Source organism: Gossypium hirsutum, chromosome A03 (genome assembly GCF_007990345.1).
Source record: "Gossypium hirsutum isolate 1008001.06 chromosome A03, Gossypium_hirsutum_v2.1, whole genome shotgun sequence".
Lineage (NCBI taxonomy): Eukaryota > Viridiplantae > Streptophyta > Magnoliopsida > Malvales > Malvaceae > Gossypium > Gossypium hirsutum.
In genome coordinates, this window is record NC_053426.1 from 69,543,374 (window position 1) to 69,552,677 (window position 9,304).

The window sequence follows — 9,304 nt, forward strand, 5'->3', positions numbered from 1 at the left end:
ATGGCTTAGTTTGATGTTTTGTTTTAATTAATAAACATTAATAAGCCATTTACTAATTTAGCCTTATTATTTTTCATTATAATTCCACAATCTCATGTCCATTAATGTCCATACATTAATTCAATGGTATAATTGCATCATAAAGACCCCACATATATAAAGACATAGTAATATGACACTTTAGCAATTAGAACACATCTTTTGCATTTTCTGCGATTAGGTCCTTTTTGCAAATTAAGCACACAAATGATAAAATTTTCATACGAAACTTTCATACATGCTTAAACACATATTGGAGACACGAAAAATAATATTAAAATATTTTTATAACTCGGTTTTTTGGTCCCAAAACCACTATTCTTACTAGGGTTTAAACTGGGCTATTACAACTCTCCCCCCTTAGGGATTTTCGTCCCCGAAAATCTTACCGTTGAACAGATTCAGATATTGCTATCTCATAGCATCTTCGGGCTCCCACGTAGCCTCTTCAATACCGTGTTGATGCCACATTACTTTTACTAACGAAATTTTCTTATTTCGCAGTTCTTTAACCTCATAAGCTAAGACACAGATTGGTCCTTCATCGTAGGTCATATAGGACTGAATCTCAATCTCAGATGAAGAAATCACATGCGAGGGATCAGATCTGTATCATCGAATCATTGATACGTGAAACACATTACGAATCTTTTCTAACTCAGGTGGCAACAACAATCGATATGCAACTGACCCGATACACTCGATAATCTCATACGGCCCGATGAACCTCGGATTTAATTTGCCTTTTCTGCCAAATCAGAGTACTTTATTCCACGGAGATACCTTCAAAAATACTTCATCACCAATCTAAAATTCAATGTCTTTTCGTTCCAAATCTGAGTAAGATTTCTGATAATCGGAAGTTGTTTTCAAATAATCTCGGATCACTTTTATGTTCTGTTCAATTTCTTTTATCAAGTTAACTCTGTGAATCTTATTCTCACTGAGCTCAGTCCAGTACAATGGTGTACAACATTTTCTACCATATAAGGCTTCGTACGGTTCCATTTTAATGCTTGATTGAAAACTATTATTATACGCGAATTCAATCAATGGCAAATATTGTTCCCACGTACCTTCAAACTCAAAAATGCAACATCTTAACATATCCTCGAGTATCTGAATAATCCACTCAAATTGACCATCCGTCTGCGATTGAAAAGCAGTACTGAAATGCAATTTTGTACCTACTCCTCTTGTAGTTTCTTCCAAAATCGTGAAGTGAATTTCGGATCTCTATCTGACACAATAGATAATGGCACACCGTGCAATCTCACAATATCAAAAATGTATAACTCAGCAATTTTATCAAGTGAGTAATCAGATCCTACCGGAATAAAATGAGCTAATTTCGTTAATCGGTTAACCACAACCCAGATAGCATCTTTCTTTCGTGGAGAAAGGGGAAAACCTGAAACAAAATCCATCGACACTCTATCCCATTTCCATTCAGGAATCATAATTGGCTGTAACAATCCAGATGGTACTTGATGTTCAGCTTTAACTTGTTGACAGATTAAACATTTTGAAACAAAGTCGGAGATATCTCTTTTCATTCCAGACCACCAGTGATGCTGTTCCGAATTATTATAAATTTTTGAACTACCCGAATGTACAGATAAACGACTGTTGTGAGCTTCGTTCAAAATTATCTGAATCAACTCTAAATTTCTCCGAACACAAATCCGATGTCAAAATCTCAAGCAATCATCATTATCAACCTTCTAAGCTTCGTAAATCTAATGTAAAAACATAGGTCTCGCTTTCAATTAAGCTAAAATTGAACCATCATTAGATAAAACTAAATGAGTATTCATCGCACGTAATGCAAACAATGATTTTCAACTCAAAGCATCAGGAACAACATTTGCTTTTCCCGGATGAGAATCGATAATAAGCTCATAGTCTTTTAGCAGTTCTAGCCATCTTCTTTATTGCAAATTCAAATCTTTCTGAGCCATCAAGTATTTTAAGCTTTTGTGATTGGAATAAACGTGACATTTCTCACTAAACAGATAGTGGTGCCAAATCTTCAAAGCAAACACAATAGCCACCAATTCCAGATCGTGTGTCGGATAGTTCTTTTCGTGCGATTTTAACTGTCTCGAGGCATAAGCTATGACATTTCCTTCTTGCATCAAAACACAACCTAATCCGTTCAACGAAGCATCACTGTAAATCACAAATTCTTTACCCGATTCTAGTTGTACTAACACTGGAGCTTCAATCAATACAAATTTTAACTGATCAAAGCTTTTCTGACACTTTTCAGACCATTCAAATTTCACATCTTTTTGAAGCAGTTTCATCAACAGAGTTGGAATCATCGAAACGTATTCTACAAATCGTCTATAATAACCAATAAGTCCTAGAAAACTGCAGACTTCAGAAACATTTCTCAGAGGCTTCCAATCCAGAATTGCTGAAATCTTGCTCGGATCAACTCGGATACCTGTTGCTGACACAATATGTACCAGAAGTCCAACTTCGTGTAACCAGAACTCACATTTACTGAACTTCGCATACAACTGCTTATCACGCAAAGTCTATAACACTATTCTCAGATGTTCCGCATGCTCAATTCCATCACGCGAATAAATCAAAAAGTCATTAATGAATACTACGACAAATCGATCTAAATATGGTCTGAAAATTATGTTCATCAAATCCATAAAGATAGCTAGTGTATTTGTTAATCTGAAAGGCATAACTAAAAGCTCATACTGTCCGTACCTCGTTCGAAAAGTAGTTTTCGAAATGTCTGAATCTTTTACTCTCAGCTGATAATAACCTGACTCGAGATCTATCTATGAAAACACTGTAGCTCCTTTCAATTGATCAAAAAAAGCATCAATTCGAGGTAGAGGATATTTATTCTTGATAGGCACTTTGTTCAACTGGCGATAATCAATGTACATTCTCATCGCACCATCTTTCTTTTTCACAAACAGAACAGGAGCACCCCAAGGTGAGAAACTCGGTCTTGTGAATCCTCTATCGGTTAACTCTTGCAACTGAGACTTTAACTATTTTAGCTCGGTTGGAGCCATTCTATACGAAGCTATTGAAATCGGAGTAGTTCTCAGTACTAACTCAATGCCAAATTCAACTTCTCAGATTGGAGGTAGTCTCAGAAGTTCTTTAGGAAACACATCAGGGAATTCACAAACAAAATACACTAATTCAACTTTTTGTTTTGTTACTTTCGAATCAATCACATAAGCAAAGTAAGCTTCACAACCTCTTTTCACAATTCTCAAAGCTTTCATTGACAAAATCACAGCAGGTAACCCATTCAAATCACTAGATTCAGTTAGGACTATTTCATCATTCTTGCATCTCAAATCAATAGTCTTCCGTTTGAAGTTCACAATAGCATCATGCAAAGTTAACCAATCCATACCCAGAATTATATCAAATTCATCAAAGGGTAATAACATCATATCAGCTAGAAAACAAATATCTTGAAACATTAACAAACAATTCTTGTAGCTTTATCAACCAAAACACTTTTACCTAGGGGTTCGATACTCTAATCACGAATTCAGTAGACTCTACAGGCAAAGTCTTACCGGATACTAAATTCATGCATATATACAAATGCGTTGATCCAAGATCTATCAATACAATCATAGAAGTATCATAAAGAGTAAATGTACCTGTAATCACATCTGGAGACGAAGCTTCCCCACGAGCTCAGATGGTGTAGACTCTGGCAGGTGCTTTAGGCTCGGATCAAACAGTGGTGTCTTTAGTCCCTCTTTGACTACCACTCACATTTCCCATATTTCTGGGAGGTTATCTCTAGCTAAAGTGCCACTCGGCCTCAAATTTTGCACAATCTCTTGCTCAACAGACCCGGGACAATCACAAATAAAATTATCTAAAGATCCACATTTGAAACAAGCCCGATCATACAATCTACAATTGTTGGGATGTCTTTTACCATAGTGTTTACACTCAGGTCGATCGGATCGGACATTTCCTACACTTGCAACAGAAGTAGCTAGAGTTCTAAAGCTTGAATACGATCTAGTACGATCTCTACTCGAATGCCCCACATTAGCCTTTGAACGACAATAATCAACTCGAAATTTCTTTGACGCAGACTGAAATGATTTACTTGCGGATCTCTTTCTCACATCTCTAGCTTCTGAGTCAGCTTTTCTTTTCTCTTTCCTGAATTTTTCAGCTTTACATGCTTGCTTAACAAGCACAACAAACTCTTTTATTTCCAATATCTCGACTAACAATTTGACGTCTTCAATCAAACCATCCTCGAATCTCTTACACATAATTGCTTCAGTCGAAACACATGCTCGTGCATACTATCTCAGTCTCACAAATTCTCGCTCGTATTCTGTTACAGGCATACGACCCTGTTTCAACTCAAGAATCTCTTTGCGATTCTGATCGATGAATCTCTGACTGATGTATTTCTTTCAGAATTCAGCTTGAAAGAAATCCCAAGTAACCCATTCTCTCGGAACTACGGATATCAACGTCTTTGACTAATGATACGTCGTATCTCTTAAAAGTGAAACGGCACATTTTAGGCATTCGTCCAGATTCAATGACAATTCATCAAACACTTGTGTTGTATTCTCTAACCAGAACTTGGCTCTCTCAGCATCATCATTAGTAGTAGCACAAAACTCTTAGGCCCCATATTTTCTAATTTTATCCACCAGAAGCTTATTTAACTGAATCAGATTAGCCTGTGGCATGACAGGGACTTGCGAAGGATTGAGCGGGGGTGAAGGTTGTGACACAACTAGATTAGTTCTCATATATTGAGTGAACCAATCGTTCATCATTTGGTAAAAGGCTTGCTTAGCCTCTCCCTTGTGGCTACTCGTAGCAAGTCTAGAGTCTGATGGCGCTGTCCCTTAAGCGGGAGCAGGCGCTGTCCCTTAAGTGGGAGCAAGCTCTGTCCCTTGAGCGGGAGCAGGCGTATTACTTTCAACATCATCAGCTACCGCTCATTCAGGATCCATTTACTATATAAAAACACATTTTTATTATCAACAATCATCATACTATCGTAGTTCGTATATATGGCATGTATAGCTAGACTTACATACGCTACGTTAGTCCTAGAATTGACCAAACCATAACTATGATACCAACCAAATGTAGCAGCCCTAACCTTTATCTATCACTGGAGTAGGGTTAAGAGTTATTAACGAACATATCGAAACAATTCTCATTCATTCCACAATCATTATAACATCAAAGTTCATTATAGAATCCCTAACGTAGGTCAACAAGACCTTAAACATCTTTAGAAAGGGTTCGGGACTAAACCGAGTAGATAAATTTCTTTTTCAAAACTTAAACATTTTTCTAAGTTACAAAGGTCACAAGCCCCTGTGAACAGGCTGTGTGCCTCACACGGCATTAGACACGCTCGTGTGTCTAGGACATGGGAAAATAGGGCATACATACTAACTTGTCCACATGGCCATAAGACACGCCCGTGGGCCGAGCCATGTGAAAATTTGGGAGGCTACTGACTTATCCACATGGCTAGTCACACGTCTGTGTATCTAGCCTGTGCTCAAAACTGACTTGGCCACACGGCCTAGCACACGCCCGTGTGTGTACGACTGTGTAGTCTACACAGGCTCATTTCGAAATGGCCCTCAAGCAATACGGCTGAGACACACGCCCATGTCCCTGCCCGTGCGGGTAAAAGTAGGCCATTTACAAGGCCAACATGCCACCCATTAAGGGTCCTCCCTACAAGAAACAAATAGGTAACAATTGCGTCACAAATTCAACCAATTGTAATCACATAACATACATTCTTCATGTCATATAATCACCAACCAATTTCATGTTTATATCCATACCAAATCATACCAAGAATCATTTTCATAACTACAATTCATTTCATTCATTCTCATATCAAACCTTACCAAATTCCAAACTAGGCCCATACTAAAAACATACCAAAATGAACAACTTTATTAGCCATTCATGAACACATTGTAATGATCATATTGCATCACATAACTTATATCAAAAGTCATTTATAAACACAACTAAAACCAAGCCATATCACATGGCTAGATATACACATCTCAAAACATATCAAAACAGTCCTAGCCTATACATGCCATACTTTGATAAATACATTTACAAAAGGGTACCAAAATAAGGTTCGATAGTGTGGTGATGATCCTCGATGATCCCTGAGCTCCTGATAGCTACGATATCTATAAAACAATTAAAAACACACAAAGTAAGCTTTCAAAAGCTTAGTAAGCCATATACAAATAAACTTATCACATAGATAATTTAAATTCAATTCAATCATATAGATCATGGCAAAGCATAACCACATATCTATAAATCTCATATAGCTCATACATATTTCATATGTCAACATATGTTCAAATACTTACCTTTTATTCTTAATCATGATATACATAACCACATAGTTACTCATTTATCAAAATGCTCGTTGAACTGTACAAAATCAAATAGGATACATGGATAACTTAGAAAGATCGTACAATGCCAACGTCCCAAACGTGGTCTTACATGTAATCAAGTATCGATGCCACTATCCCAAATAAGGTCTTACACGAAATAAAATACGATGCTGATGTCCCAGACATGGTCTTAAACGTAAATCTCAAATCGTTGCCAACGTCCCAGATGTGGTCTTACACAAAATCACATAACAGAAATCCTATGTCATGACATATGTAACAGTCTGGTTTAGACCCTAGTCAGTATAGTGGTTTTGAGACCACAAATCTGAGTCAAAAAATATTTTAATATTATTTTCGTCTGTGAATTTACATATGTGAAAGTTTTGTATGAAAATTTAATCGTTTGTATGCTTTATTTGATAAAAGGACCTAATCGCGTAAAATGCAAAATTTGCATTTTACTTGTTAAAGTGCCTAATTGATATGCCTGTTTAACTGTGAGGTCCTTGTGTGGTTATTTGACCATGGAATGTATTGAATGACATTAATGGACATTAGTTGGTGGAATTTTAAATGTATATTATAAGGTTATAGTAATAAATTGTGTATTAATGTTTATTAATTAAACAAAACATAATATTGTCTTCATTTATTCATCATTTGGTCGAATATATCAAAATGAAAAAGAAAGAAAACTCAAGCTTAGGGTTCGTCTAAGAGATTTGGTGATTTAGGTATGTATTTTGTTCAGTTTTTTATAGTTTCTACGTTTTTCTGGTCGATGCTTAGAGTTCAATTAAGCCCATGTTTGAATTTCTATTTTTTTTTATGATTTTGACTTATGCTATTGTTGATAATGTGAGATTTATGAATTTTGATGGTAGTAAATGAAAGATGTGTTAGATTACTAAGTTTTGTCTTTGAATTTTTGATGAATTTGAGCAATTTGGACTAAATTGTAAAAAGGAGATTTTAAGGGACTAAAATGTGAAATAAATGAAATATATGGGCTTATATGAATATTATGAGAATTCGGCATAACATGGGTATATAGAAATTTTGTGTATTTTGTGATTTTGTGAATTAAGGACTAAAGTGTCAAAATGTGAAAATGTGAAGGGCAACTTGTAAAATGCCCTAAATATGTGTTTTTGGATTGAATTTAATGATTTGGTGAATAAAAGGGTTAAATTTGAATGTGTTTAGATCGAGAACCAAAGAAAACGGAATTAGATCGGTGGAAAACAAAAGTCGTTGAATAGTTGCTCGTTTCCATTCAGTTCCATACGAGGTAAGTCAATATACAAATAAACGTGTTTGAATTGCTTTATTTATGTTTATATGACATTGAATTGTGTTGAATGGCTATATGAGAGCTCAATATGTGATCCGAGAAAGTTTCGATAATGTGATGATGTCTGAAAAGTCCCGTATGAACCTTAAGAATAGTTAGGATACATATGTCATGACATAGGATCCGATATGTGTTTTTGTGTAAGACCACATCTGGGACGTTGGCATCGACTTATGATTTACGTGTAAGACCATGTCTAGGACATCGACATTATATTTGATTTCGTGTAAGACCCTGTTTGGGACAGTGGCATCGATATTTGATTACATGTAAGACGACGTCTAGGACGTTGTCACTGTACGAGCTTTTTAAGCTATCCGCGTATCCTTATGATTTCGAACGATTCAACAGGCATTCCGAGAAACCAATCATTATATAAAATGTGTATCCAATTCAGGTACTTTGAAATTGTATATAATATTTGATGTTGAAAGGTAAGGATATGTATCTTTGTGATCAAGTGATTATATGTAACAAAAGTATGAGAAAATATGCTATATGTGCAAATGAATGGGGAATATGTGAAAGGTATTTGAGCTATATGGTTTGTGATTGCATTTGGCTAAGAAGTATATGTATATTATAATGCTTAGATGTTTATATTGTTAAGTTTATTTGTATATAGCTCACTAAGCTTTTGAAAGCTTACTTTGTGTGTCTTTCAATTGTTTTATAGATATTGAAGCTATCGGAAGCTCGGGGATCATTGAGGATCATCACCACACTATAGAACTCTATTTTGGTATCTTTTGAAAGTGTAAATATTGAAGTATGGCATGTATAGGCTAGAAGTATGTGAATATGTTTTGTAATGTGTATATCATGCCATTGTGATATGGCAAGATTATGGTTAAACTTTTGGTTTGAATTTGGTATATGATATGTGATGCAATGTTGCTATTATGAGGTGTTTTTGGTTGGCCAAAAGAAATGGTCAATTTGGTATGTTTTTGGTATATGTTTGATTGTGGATTTGGTAAGAATTTGGCATGAGAATGAATGAGGTAAATTCATGTTACAAATCATATGTTTTAGTATGTCTTTGGCTTATGAATGTTATATTTTGATTTGTGAATTATGAATGAAATAGGTTGATGAATATATTATATGAATGATGTATGATTTGGGTTTGAAATTGGTTGAAAATATGATGCATTAGATGCCTATTTGATGCTTGTAGGGAGGACCATTAATGGGTGGCAAATTGGCCTTATAAAGGGCCTATTTTTACCCACACTGGCAGAGACACGGGCATGTGTCTCAGCCGTGTTGCTCAAGGGCCATTTAGAAATGAGCTTGGGCAGACCACATGGTCGTACACACAGGCGTGCGCTAGGCTGTGTGGCCAAGTCAGTTTCGACCACGGCCTAGACACACGGGCGTGTCTAGAGCTGTGTGAGGCACAGAACCTGTTCACACAGGCGTGCGACCTGTACAACTTTGAAAAATGTCTAAGTTTTGAAAATTT